Below are 13,005 nucleotides of genomic sequence, written 5' to 3'. Positions count from 1 at the left end.
TATTTCTTTCTGCAAGCAGTACAACCCTCAGCAGCCTCACCAGGTCCCTGCATAGGGTACTTTCTGTACTGCTCTCTCCAGATTCCCACCCTGGGTCTTTAGCTGTTAAGACAAATCTGTGTATCAAGCTAGACTGAGAATCACTCTGCTTCTCCCAGTTAAGAGCCATAGAATTGTCAGTACTGCTTGGCAGCGACACCAGGATCCCAGGATCATCCTCTGCTTTCCCACTCTAATCAGGACTTTTTTACTCTGATGAATGTCAACATGGCCTGTCTAGGGTGATCCTTTGAGACGCCTTTATGCCTTTAATCCTTTAATCCTTCTGCCTTTGTTTTAAAATCCTCAGAGACTTTAAGTTCTCTTAATTTCAGAGGTCCTTCTCTGAAAGGTCCTTCTCATGTCATTAGAATGACCTTCAATGATCACATTAGAATGTACCTTATCCCATACGGTCATGGTTAATTTTATGTATCAACTCGACTGAGCTATGGGGTGCCCAGATAGACATTTGGATAAACATTATTCTGGTGTGTCTCTGAGGGTGTTTCTGGATGAGATTAACATTTGCACTGGCAGACTGAATAAAGCAGACTGCTCTCCCCAGTGTGAGAGGGCTTTATTCCATCTGCTGATGGCCTGAATGGAACAGAAAGGCTGAGTAAGGGAGAATGTGCTCTCTGCCTGTCTCTGAGCTGCCTTTAGACTTGGACTTAAACTAGAACTTACGCCACCATCTCTCCTAGGTTTCAGGTCTTCAAACTTGGACTGGGGCTACACTATCAACTCTCCTGGGTGTTCAGCTTGCCAATTGCAGATCTTGGGATTCCTAGCCTTCAGAATCTTGCGAACTAACCTTATAATAAATACCTTTATATATTCACACATATATAATGAACATGTGCACAGAGCTGATTCTGTTTCTCTTAAGAACCTTGACTAACATACTTTTAACACAATTTAATAGTATAATTGTATACAATTTGAGTGTAAGTTGTAATATCTAAGTAAACATATGTTTAACTTTTTTAAGTTAAAAAAGATGTTGAACATTTTTGTGAGATGAGAGTGCTTGATAGTTAAAATGATCCTGCACATCTTCTCAATAACACTGCTCTTGTAGAAATTAATCAATGAAATCTGGGCCTCCAGAATTAACCTGGAAAACTGGTTTATTGTTGTTCTCATGTCCTTCTCACTCATATTCAGCGTCTATTCTAGAACATTGAGTTTGAATGAGCCAGAGTTCTAGAAATTTCCTAGGAGCATGGACCTTTTAATCATTTTATATGCTTTTCTTGGTATCTTTACTAGATTTTTTAACATGAAAAAGCCAATATATACTTGATAGAAACTTTTTTTAAATTCTAATTTGCTCATTTGCTCTTTTAATAAAATGAAAAGCTAGGTTTTTGACCTTTTAAGATTTGGATCATTTAAACAAAGAAACAGTAAAACTTTATTTAACAATAAAATTAATATATTACCATTACTTTAAAAAGTGTTCTCTGTTCCTTGGTTTCCATGAGCTAAGAGGAAGGGTTTCCTGAGAATTTATGGGAACGAAATTGCTTATCCCTGAATAATTAATCAAACTCAACATATGAAACTCGATATGAGAGTACATTTTTGTTTGTTTCATGAAACAAATATGAAAGTGTTACATTTAGGAAATGGAATAAAATTCCTCTAAGATATACAGTTACTATTAACAACTGGGTGCCAAACTCTTTGCTACTAAATGCTTTACATGCATTATTGAGAGTTCATCCTTACAAAATGTCTAGAAGGTAGATATCAAGCATTTTATAGATAAAAAATAAAACCATCCCTGAGAACAGTAAATAAATTTGCTCAAGATTACCTCGACATTTACAAGTACTCAGGGACCATGATTTGATCTTAGCCCACTCTAACTTAAGACTCTGGTCTGCAGGATCTGACTTTTCTAAAGATTAAAGACAAATCAATCTTCAAATAGCCTAAAACACTGCTCAGTATCTCTCCCTGGACTCTACTGATACTTTTCTTTTGCTTTTACTTCAATAGAAACTGAAATAACTTACAAATACCCATCTCTATTAACAGACATAACTGGAAATTGTAAAATGTGCTTTGTCTCCATGTATGCTATAAGGGAGACAAAGAAAGCTGCCTTTCCAAAAGAACTAGTCTATGACAAATCTGGGAATTAAGAGATTTAATTCTGCCCATCTCATCAAATGCAGAACTGATGCATCTTTCTCTGTGAGGCCTTTTTCACGTTTGACTGCACTATAAGTGATGCAACGAGATAATGTGATTTTCTTTCATTGCCCCCAGTCTTTGATTAAAGAATTATAGCCTTGCTTTGAAAAGAAGGCATTTTTTCAGTGACTCATTAAAATAATCATGAACTTTATTCTACTTCCTTTTGTAGTGAAACTCATGTCCTTGGGCCTCTTTTAAGACTATCACATAAAAGCTTAATAATGTTAATATCAATAAGCATATAAAACAAGCATTGTAATAACCAATCCTAAAGAATTTATATAGACTAATACGTTCATGGTTATTTTCAATGAATATATATCAACAAGTCTGCACAAGACTGGAGTTACATAAAAAAAAAATCAAGGGATAAATAAGGTGAGAAAAATATCAACTCCATCTGCATTATGTAAGGGACTATTATTTGTCCCAGAAAAGCAAGTTTTATTTTTCTGTGATGGTCAGTTTCACTGTGAGTCTATCCCTTCACTATCTCTGATCCTTGAAAAGGCCTGGCTTCCAGGAGGGAGTGGTCTGTTCCATCATGCCTGAAACAATTTTTCAGGTTAGTTGAGTATCAAAAAACTTAGAACAGACCTGCTGAGTGAATCATTATCTGCCACTGTATATTGATAGCCACAATTGTGCAACTGAGCCATGCAGAGAATACCAGGGTCAGGACCTTAGTGAGGACTCTGCCAGCATCTCAGTTATTACTAAAAAAAGTCACCAGAGACTTACTATTGGCCACTGGCAATCTGCTCTTTGCAAAAAAAGAGACCTTAGCTTCCAGCAACTTTCTAGAGCTGGTTAAAGCCCCATTTCCACACACTATTTATATAGTGTATACACATGGTGGGCACATATGCATAAAGAATAAAGAACCTTAACTCAGTTTCTGTGGGTGGAATATATCTTTCATTTTAATTTATTCCTTTTTCTATTCATCCAATGATGACAACAGCCTGGTATATCAACTACATTCCTGGATATTCACTGGGGCACAAATGTAGAAAGCAGAACTGATAAGAGAAATGTAGATTTTAATTAAAGAGAAGAAAGTGAAACATTTTCCATGGTTAACAATAGAAATGCTTAGGTTTTTCAGTTGGCCTTTTTCATTGAATTTATTTCTTCCTACTGTGAGATTTAATTTAAAATATAAAGAAATTTTACTGCCGGAAAGGTTTACAGAAATTGCTTATAAAGTACCTTGAGATGTGTATATTGAATGTTAAAAAAGTATCAAAAAAAAAAAAAGAAAAAAGAAAGAAAAAAGAAGTGAACACTACAAGTATAAGGAGAGAGAAACTCATATTTTGGTTTTAAGGAAAAAGGGGCAAAATTAAGGTCATTCTGAACCATCCAAAAGAACTATTGAGCTTATTTATTAATCCTCTTGGATAACATTTAGTCTTATGATCATTAATTGAAAATATTTATGCTATACCATTCAATTCGTGTATAAGCACTCCTCTTACATTTTTTAAATCCCTTAAAAGTCAAAATTATTTTTCTATAAGAACAATGTACATATAGACATATACAACAATTCCAAGGTCATCTTGGTCCCCCAGGCTAAACAAACAAAATCTTAATATCCCATTGAAGATAATATAAATCACAAAGACCTAAATAGTTAGACAAAAAACCAGCAGACAAGTCAAAATAAAATAAAATATCTGAGTAATTAAAAAGAGCTCATTAATGTTCTCTATAGACATTGAGGCATGGGGAATATTCTGCCACTGGAAACCAGAAACACTTCTCCCACCCACCCCTATTTCAATTAAGTGAAAAGTTTAATCTGCAACACAAACTCAGAGGTGTTTAAGTTTGCAAAATAATGAAATCCCTTGTCACTATCACCTAAAAATTCTCATAGGACATCCTGTTTCCCAGAAGAGAGAAGCCATACTTCTTACCACATGCTCCTTTGAGTACACACACATATTTAAATCTCTATCATTTCTTTCTATTCCAGCCTCAGTAATTAAAAGCTCTGTACACCTACCCATAAAGTTTTCTTTTACCGAAGGCCATTTCCATTTGGCAAACTCCTACTCATACCTTAAAACCATACTCAAAATGTCTTCTGTGAAGCTCTTTTTAAACTCACAGAGTTATCACTACCCCCTGAATTTTTCAGTAGCACCGTTGAAAAAATTCAGATATGAGGGTACAAATAGAAAACATCACAATCTCCTCATATTAGTGTATGCATGTACTGGTATTTCATGGTTAAGCATCATTCTTAGCTAGAGTTGTTACCAAGTGAAACCCTTATTGGAAAATGTAGGGAAAACAACATATGTTATTTTAGCACATTTCTAGGTTGCCAAGCAACCAAGAAGAATTTCATGGACTAATAGTATATTTGTTGGCAAACTTCCTCTCTTTTCTTGTATTACTCACAAAGACCAATCGTTTCCTTTGGAACTGATGCGGTTTGCTTTCTGTAAAGCAATTAAAGTTAGAAGGTATTATTAATATACATGGGAAATGACAAAGGCATTCACAGATTTTCCTAATAAGTTTATCCTCTAAGAGTGAAAGGAATAAAACCAATACATGAAATTAGTTGTGTGTAATGTTTCCTTAAAGTATTTTAAGTGGAGAAAAAACTGTCATGGTTTTTGTTATTGATAGATTTGGATTTGAATCCTAGCTGCAAGCTGTTCGGCCTGGAGTGAGTCTCTTTCTGACTCTACAAAAATTTCATAGGATGAATTTATGTATTTCATGTCCATAGTAAAGGGTATGGCTCAGAAAAATGGTATATAAGATGATTTATGTCAGAGAAAGTAATTATCTTATCAATAATATTTACATATCTGAGACAAACTAGGCTAACAAAAGGGTGGAAATGGAATCTCAGTTTATTTGTGAGTGGTTAGTATTAACTTAATGAGAGAGATCTCTGATTCTCTTATCCTAAGGATTTTGGGTTGACTGGCAGGACTGTCCTAAACTGTGGATGATTCCATCTGATAGTTTGGGGACACTAGCCCTTTTTATCCCAATACTCCCACTGATCTTGCTCTCTGCCCAGTAGTAAACTTCTACTATTAATATATACATTTTACCCTTTTCATTCTCATTTTCCTAACTGGAGTGGATGTACTTATCAGATGATTTAAGAATTGGTTCAGCTGGTGGTCAATTCTCATTATGAATCAATAACCTTCTAACCCAGTTTATGAGGAGTTTGTTATTCAAAACTTTATTCCAGTAGATTTCAGTCTTGTCAGTTCCAGATGCATTGGCAGAAATTAAATTTCTGGAATTGCAAAGGTAAGGGTGAGCCTCTTAATTAGCTATTTGTCCAGGTCCACCTTGGGGAGGCCCAATATAAGCGGCAAGATAGTTTTATTCAAAAATCTCTCTTAGTCTCTATACCTACAACAACCAGCAGATGTGGGAGAATTTCAGAACTTAACACCTACATTAGACCCACATTTTTAGCTTTGTTTTCTAATGGAATATTTAAAGCTATTTAAAGTTGCTGCATTTATTAAATAGTCCTAGATAGTCAAAGGAAGCAAAATTGGGAAGTCTAATGACTGGGAAATGAAGAACCAGGCAAGTTTTAGGTGGAGAAAGGCTAAGTGCTATTTTGGATTCACACAGATAACTCACATCTTGAAACTGATAATCCCTTTTATATGGAAGTCTAATAAAATCACATCTTTTCAGTTTTAAGTAGCAGAGGATCAGAGTTGTAAAATAAATTGGAAGGAGCAGGCAAATGAGCAAATAGGCTTAAATTAGTTAAGGAAATAGAGGGATGAACTAGTGAATCAAATTGCTTGACATTTTCAGTATGGACCGAGTAATGAACGAGAAGGTTTTCAGTTGAGTTTTATGTGCCAAAGATAAGCACCAATAGATAAACAAAAGCGGAGGTATTTAACATAGAACAGAAGCGCATAAATGGATGCGTGATGAAAATGAGATGAAAATGAGAAAATGAAGCCTTGGCATCAATATCAAGTACATTTTTCCATTATAAGAACTGCCTATTAGGTGACTTAAATTGCTCAAAAGAAAAGGAAGCAAACAATTCAGATCCAAGAAATATTTAAATCCAAAGAAAAAACTCAGTGAAATAAGAGGCGATTCTTAAACCATCTAGGTCCTATTCATTTTTCTAAAAGTTTTGGTTGTATCTTTTTGCTGTAGCATGTGCTTAAAACTTAGAAAGCATAAACTACTTGGGCTGGAATGCTTTAAATCTTTTTTCCAAAAGCTTAATAATAGATATATCAGATGGTAGATAAAGAGAGAGGCAGGTAGGTAGGCAGAGAGATAAAGGGATGGAGACGCATGGATGGTTGAATAGAGAGGTAAATAGTTAAAGTTAGCTTATAACCCTCTGATCTTTGAAGTCTTTTAATAATTACGTAAAAGCATTTATGTTATGGAAGTGCCTACTATTTCCTTGACCTTGGGAATGAAATGCATTATAATTTTAAATGGGAAGAATGCATGTTTCCCCTAGGACTTTCCAGATACAGGCTTATCTTGCCTAGTACAGTGCTTCTCAAACTAGGCTACAGACTAAAATCCCCTTCGATGGTTGTTAAAGATACAAATTCCAGGATCTATGCCAAACTATTGAATCAAAATCTTTCAGGGGCAGAGCCTGAGAATAGGAAGTTTTTAAAAGCACTTCTGAGATTCTCGTGGTTTCAGGATATAGCTTAACATCATCCATAATTCCAAAAATAAGAGTTTCAATATGTAAATTTTTTCTAAGAGTCAATTTTAGTCTTTAAAAAAAATTGGGACAATAAATGGTATACTTTATCTCTGTAGTTCAGCTCCCCACAAATGGTTAAAAGCCTACTGACTAGGTTGAGGCCTTGGGTAAGTGCTGGAGGGTGGTGACAGAGTAAGAGAAGGCAGTAATGTAACCAGCTCTATAAGCAAGAACAATTTTTTAAATAGTGTTTTTACTTCCCTTATGTTTCAAATGAGTTTTCAGTGTTCACACTGTGGCTAGAGCTGGCTGCTATAAGTGGCCTTGAATTGCTGGCACCACAGGGTGAGTTTTATCTCAACACCAGTAACTTAGCAGCTGCAGTTTCAGAGGGGGCAGAAAAGATAAGCTTAGCACACTCAAATTTGCTGACCCAAACTTTGTAACTTTCTGTTGTATTAACTCATTCCTTTTGAGTTTCTTTCTCAGAAACGGTGGAATCTCATGGCAGCCACAAGACTACACAAAGCCTTACAGCACCTGTTTGTCCAGAGAAGTCAAGATAAGCAACATCTCAGCACAGATCATACCCAGGACTCCCTAAGCAGCCCATTCTCTGCAACCTACTTGTGTGCAAGCTAAAAGAATGACCAAATGTTAGCCCCTACCTCAGTATACCACCCACTCTGGAAGGGACTTATGTACCATTTTTTGATCATGGCACGTATGTCCTAGCATGATTTATCACTGTGCTTGTGTGCCCTGTATTCCACCCCAAACTTGTAATGGGGGTCCTGGTGTATGGCACACCTCTTGAGGGGAGGGCACAATCTTAATAGGGACTTTACCTAACAAATGCAAGCAGTGTAACTGAATTCTTTGTACCCTCAATGAATCTGAAGCAATACAAATAATAAAACAAAAATGGAAATAAAAAAATAGATAGACTCCTATAGTTCATTTTGTCCAGCAGGGAGAATAGAGCAATAAAAATCTTTGAAAGATGAGATAGGAATACCCAGTATTAATTTCTCTGAAATAAATGAACACAAAAAGGAATAGAGGTAGGAATAATAAGCATGAGATGCTGTCATGCCATTAAAGACAGCATCCAAGCACAGCAATATGTCCCCCCTTCTTTTTTTTTCCATCTTTCACTGTGTTATTTCAGTGTTAGTTGAATCAGGATTACACAGATAGGTCATTTGAGGAACCCAGTGGTTACTAGAAGTGGAGAATATTTAGGGTGTGGGGGAGGGAGACAAAGGTTGAGGGAGAGTGAGAGGGCGCAGGGATAACTTCAGGGAGATCCCAATGTACTGGAAAATTTGTAGTCTAAATCATGAGGTATTATGGATTTGCATACTTGGTATTTTAAGCAATTCTCTAACACTGCAGAGTGTGAATGAAGTAGTCTATAAAATAAGATGTTTATATAGGAATTTCTAAGAACATCAAATTACTTTATCAAGACCACCACATTAGCATATCTATTTAAAAGATGAATTTTTGATTTCTAATTAGAGTCAGGCCTGGATGTCTGTACTCTAATTGAATTCTGAGATGTGCTTCTGACCTATTTTTGTGAACACTTGGAAAACATCTGCTTCGTATTTGAGCAAAATGTATGTTAATTCTTTTCTTCCTCTTTTTCTTTCCCTGCCCCCTTCCATTCTCTCATTTGTTCTCTCTCATTTCACTGAACCTGAAATTTAAACCTAATTTCACTAAACTCCCTGTCTTATCCATTCTTTAAATGATTTTTATATAATTCTCAATTTAAAAAATCATTTCCTTTTTATTTATTTTACAAACAGCTTCAGCAAAAGTGGCAGAAATTACATTATTCTCTCTCAGACCCAATATCCCAGGATTCCTTAATCAGAATCCTTCCTAATCAGACTCTTTCTGTTTCCCAAGTTATACCGGCCTGAGGCTCTCTGGCTGATTTGCTCCGTGCTAACGTTAACTCCAATCCCCATGTCTGTGTTGACTAGACAGATGGGAAGGGTGATGGTTGTATGGCATTGTCAAAAATGATTTAATTAAGTTTTATTTTCAATTTTTAAATAGAATCTCAAGAGCCAGTCTGTTCCTACTCAGCCCTGTGTGGTGCCATTCACAGGGCCCTCGGTCATGAACGGCCAGCTTTCCACGCTGAGCCCCTTTCAGACGCAACTGCCCACAGGGCAAGAGCGAGCAGTCAGCTATGCCTGGATTCTCAACCGAGTGGATGCTGTCTCTGGCCCCTGAATCCCTGCTTTCAGGATGTGTCAGTACTGCCAAGAAGAACCAGCAACAATTTCCTCATAGTCATTTTACCTTCCTGATGTTGCAATATTACCACAGAGATCACCATATTTTCTGAAACGGACATGTAAAGAGTTCTCACTCTGTACCAAACTACATGCCCAGCACTCATGTAGGACTTTAACGTTACAATACTAATTCACCTAGTTCACTCCTTATAACCTTATAAGATAGATATTATTATCGCCACCATACAGGGGAGGAAACAGTAATGAAGAAGGTAGATGAATTGCCCAAGGTCACATAGGTAGTGAGAGTTCCTGGGAAAGAAAATTAGCTCTTCTCCTGAAGATAACTGGGATATTTGATTTTAAGAAAAACAATATAAATAAAATCAAATTAATATGTTCATAGGGATTGTTACAAGATGTTCAAAGTATGACAATGGAATATTTTTTGTTTTCTATGTCTATATTTTATTCACTCCTGAAAATGTCAGGTTAGGGTCAAATTGAAAAAAGACTTTAGACATTAAGAGTGTAGTAGGATTGATATGAAGGTAGGGGCTAAAATTCTGAAAAAGCACCACTGATGGCATTTTTCTGGCTGGGCTGTAGTAGCCAGGAGGATTACACTCACCTCCAGAAAATTCTCTCTACAATTTGTTTTCCTTCAATACAGATAAAATAGCAACTCTACTAAAGCAACAAGCAACCCTAGAACTTACCCTGCTTCCCACCTACTGTTACTCCATCTATTGCTAATACAAAATAAGAGCTCTCTGCCAAAGACCTGGAGTAAAAGAGAGGGGGAAAGAAACCCCAATTAAATTTATAAAAAAGTAAAAATTAAAAGCAAAAACAAATTAGGAATCAAAACTATAGAGTTTATGCTTTAAAAGACAGTAATAAAAAAATTTATACTGGCTAGCCTAACGTAGTAAAAGACAGAGAAAGTATGAATACTGACTGTGGGTTTGATAAAGAGAAAAGAATTGCAGCTGTAGAGGAAATTAAATGTTTGAACATCTAGATAAAGTGACTGATTTCCTAGGAAACCATAAATGACCAAAATTTACTTAAGAAGAGGCAAAAATACTGAAGAGATCAACAACCTTGGCAGATACTAAAAATTTGAGAGCTCTATCCTAAAATATTGCCAAACTTAGTTTCAAATTAAAATATTTTATCCTTAAAGGAACACTTAATTGTAACATTATTTAATATATTTCCTAATAGAATAAAATAAAGGACAATTCTTGATTATTTAAAAAGACACCTATTCAAAATTCTGAGAAAGCAAACATTCTGAGAAAATTGTACAATAATTTCATTTACTATGATGAATGAAAAAACTTTAAATAAAATCATCACTATATCACAAAAATAATTTATTATGATCTAGAATAATTTATTATTGAATAACAAAGATATTTCAATATTAGGTTTATAAATAACTATTATTCAGTTTTGTAACAGATCAATAAAAAAGGACCACAAAATCCTTTAATATATGTATAAAAGGCATTTGATAAAACCTAACATTCTTTTCTAACAAAAATCTTTGGTAAGGATTATCTAATGCTTTCTAAGCTAAATATGAATTTATATTTATACATATACACACAGATATACACATTATATATACACGCCAAAAGATCAAAATAAAATGCCAAAAGTCAATATGAAGTTTAGACTTAATGGTTACATTCTAAAAGGTCTAAAAATAAAGATCAACTTAAGGTTAGTTTTTATTTTTTTTACCAATGCTAATATTAATTAACAGTATTCTGGTTGTGCTAACAAATATAATTAGACAATATGCTATGACTGTTTAAATAAAGTAGAAAATACTATTGTCATTTGAAGTTGATCGGATTTTGCAATTAGAAAACTCAAAACAATGAAATAAAATTGAATTTAATAAAACTTCTAGAATAATTTTTTATATTCTAATTTTATATATTCTGATTACTCAGAAAAAATTAATAAAAAATAATCCCCCTAATCATGTTGATAAACCATAAAAATTATTGAGACTAAATTTAATAAGAAATATGGAGGTGATAGAAATTATAAACTGATGAAGAACTGATGATATTTCATTCTTGGACCAGATGACTGAACATCGTAAATATATCAATGTTCCCTACATTAACATTGGAACGAAATGTCCCCTCATAAAAATACCAGCAAAATTATTTTAAAATTGATTTAGAGGAACAAATATATAGTATTGGATCAGATACATCTTGAAAGTAACAAGGGCTTAAAAACCTTACCAAATACAAGATATAGAGTGATAGTGATTTAATAGAGTATGGTACTGGCAAAAGAATAAGCAGATTCATGTATGCTATAGTTTAGGTACGGGACCTTGTAAACTTCATGTTGCAGTTTGATCTCTAATATTGGAGGTGGGGCCTAGTGGGAGGTGTTTGGATCATGGGGCAGATCCCTCAAGAATAAATCAATGCACTTTCTGGGTGTTGTGGGGTTGGAGGGGCAGGGGGTATCAATTGCTCAGAGAACTGGTTGTTAAAAAGAGCCTGACTTCCATAGCCAGGCCACCTCCATCCCCTCCTTTTCTTGCCATGTGATCTCTGTGAGTTCCACATATTTTGGCTCCCCTTCACTTTACATCATAAGTGGAAACAAATGCAGTCGAGGATGCTATGCTTCCTGTACAGCAGAATTGTGAGCCAAATGAACCTCTTTCCTTTATAAATTACCTAGGCCCCGGTATTCCTTTATAAGCAACACAAATGAACTTAGGCGATGGAACGAAAGAGACAGTCTCGAAATAAACCCAAGTATATATGAGAATGTCATATGTATTTAATGGCATTTAGAATTAGTAGAAAAGTAATTAGCTAATTAACTAACTAAATATTAGTTAGCTAACTAATTACTAGTTAATTAGAAGTTTGAAACAAGTAAAGCTAGAGCCCTACTTTACCCATAACTCGAATTTAAAGTGAATCAAATATTTAAATGTAAAACTATGAAAATGCAAACATACTGGGAGAAAATGTAACGGTCAGTTTTGTAATGTGGTGTAGGAAATGCTTGAAACATGACAAATCTGAAAGTCACAAAGGAAATCACTGATTAATTTAAATAATCTAAATCAAAATCACCTCACAGTTTTCCTTAAACAACATAAATGAACAGGCAACAATGCCAAAAGAAAATAATTCAATATAATTAGAAACTTAAGAACTAAAATCCAGGATATACAAAATTCCTAAATATCAAGGAGGAAAAACAACCCCCAGTGCTCAGTATTATTAATAAAGTTTAAAAAATTTAATCTAAGAGTTCACTATTTACCTATCAGAGAAGCAAAATGTTTGTATTATAAGACATTTATATGATAAGATTAGACTCCTGGGAATTTAAATTTATACTACTTCCCAATGGCAGTTTGGCAATATCTAGTAAAATGAATAGCAATAATTTTGCCTTATCAATTTTTCTTAGCATTTAAATAAATGTAGAAAGTTGCATATACTGATACTACCCTGCTCCTTTATTTTTATTTTTTGGTCTAATTGTGAGGCATTGGAAATAGCCTGAATGTTCATTAGTGAGGTTTGCACGTATGTTACGGTATATCTGATACATATGTGGGTAGATCTCTACCTGTGGCTATAAAAATAATTCTAACATATCCAGAGCTGGTCTAGATTATTTATTGCTATAGCCTAGAGCTTATAACATTAGCTGGAACTTGCTGATATTTAATAAATGTTTGCATGTTGTACGAACAGATATATTTTATTATATGTCAAAAGTAAATTG

The 13,005-nt window shown here is 34.6% G+C and overlaps 1 protein-coding gene across 1 annotated transcript in view; it reads right to left on the bottom strand.

Annotated features, from left to right (window-relative positions):
- LINGO2 (leucine rich repeat and Ig domain containing 2) overlaps window positions 1–13,005 on the bottom strand; it is a 344,218-nt gene that overhangs the window by 188,267 nt on the left and 142,946 nt on the right. The window contains exon 2 of the mRNA XM_053571057.1: window positions 9,930–9,994. The gene's annotated coding sequence lies outside the window, so the exon portion shown is untranslated. The remainder of the gene's footprint in view (window positions 1–9,929; window positions 9,995–13,005) is intronic.

The sequence above is a fragment of the Nycticebus coucang genome, chromosome 2 (assembly GCF_027406575.1).
Source record: "Nycticebus coucang isolate mNycCou1 chromosome 2, mNycCou1.pri, whole genome shotgun sequence".
Taxonomy (NCBI): domain Eukaryota; kingdom Metazoa; phylum Chordata; class Mammalia; order Primates; family Lorisidae; genus Nycticebus; species Nycticebus coucang.
Note: the sequence above shows the minus strand (reverse complement) of the source record. Positions and strands in the feature narration are given on the sequence as shown.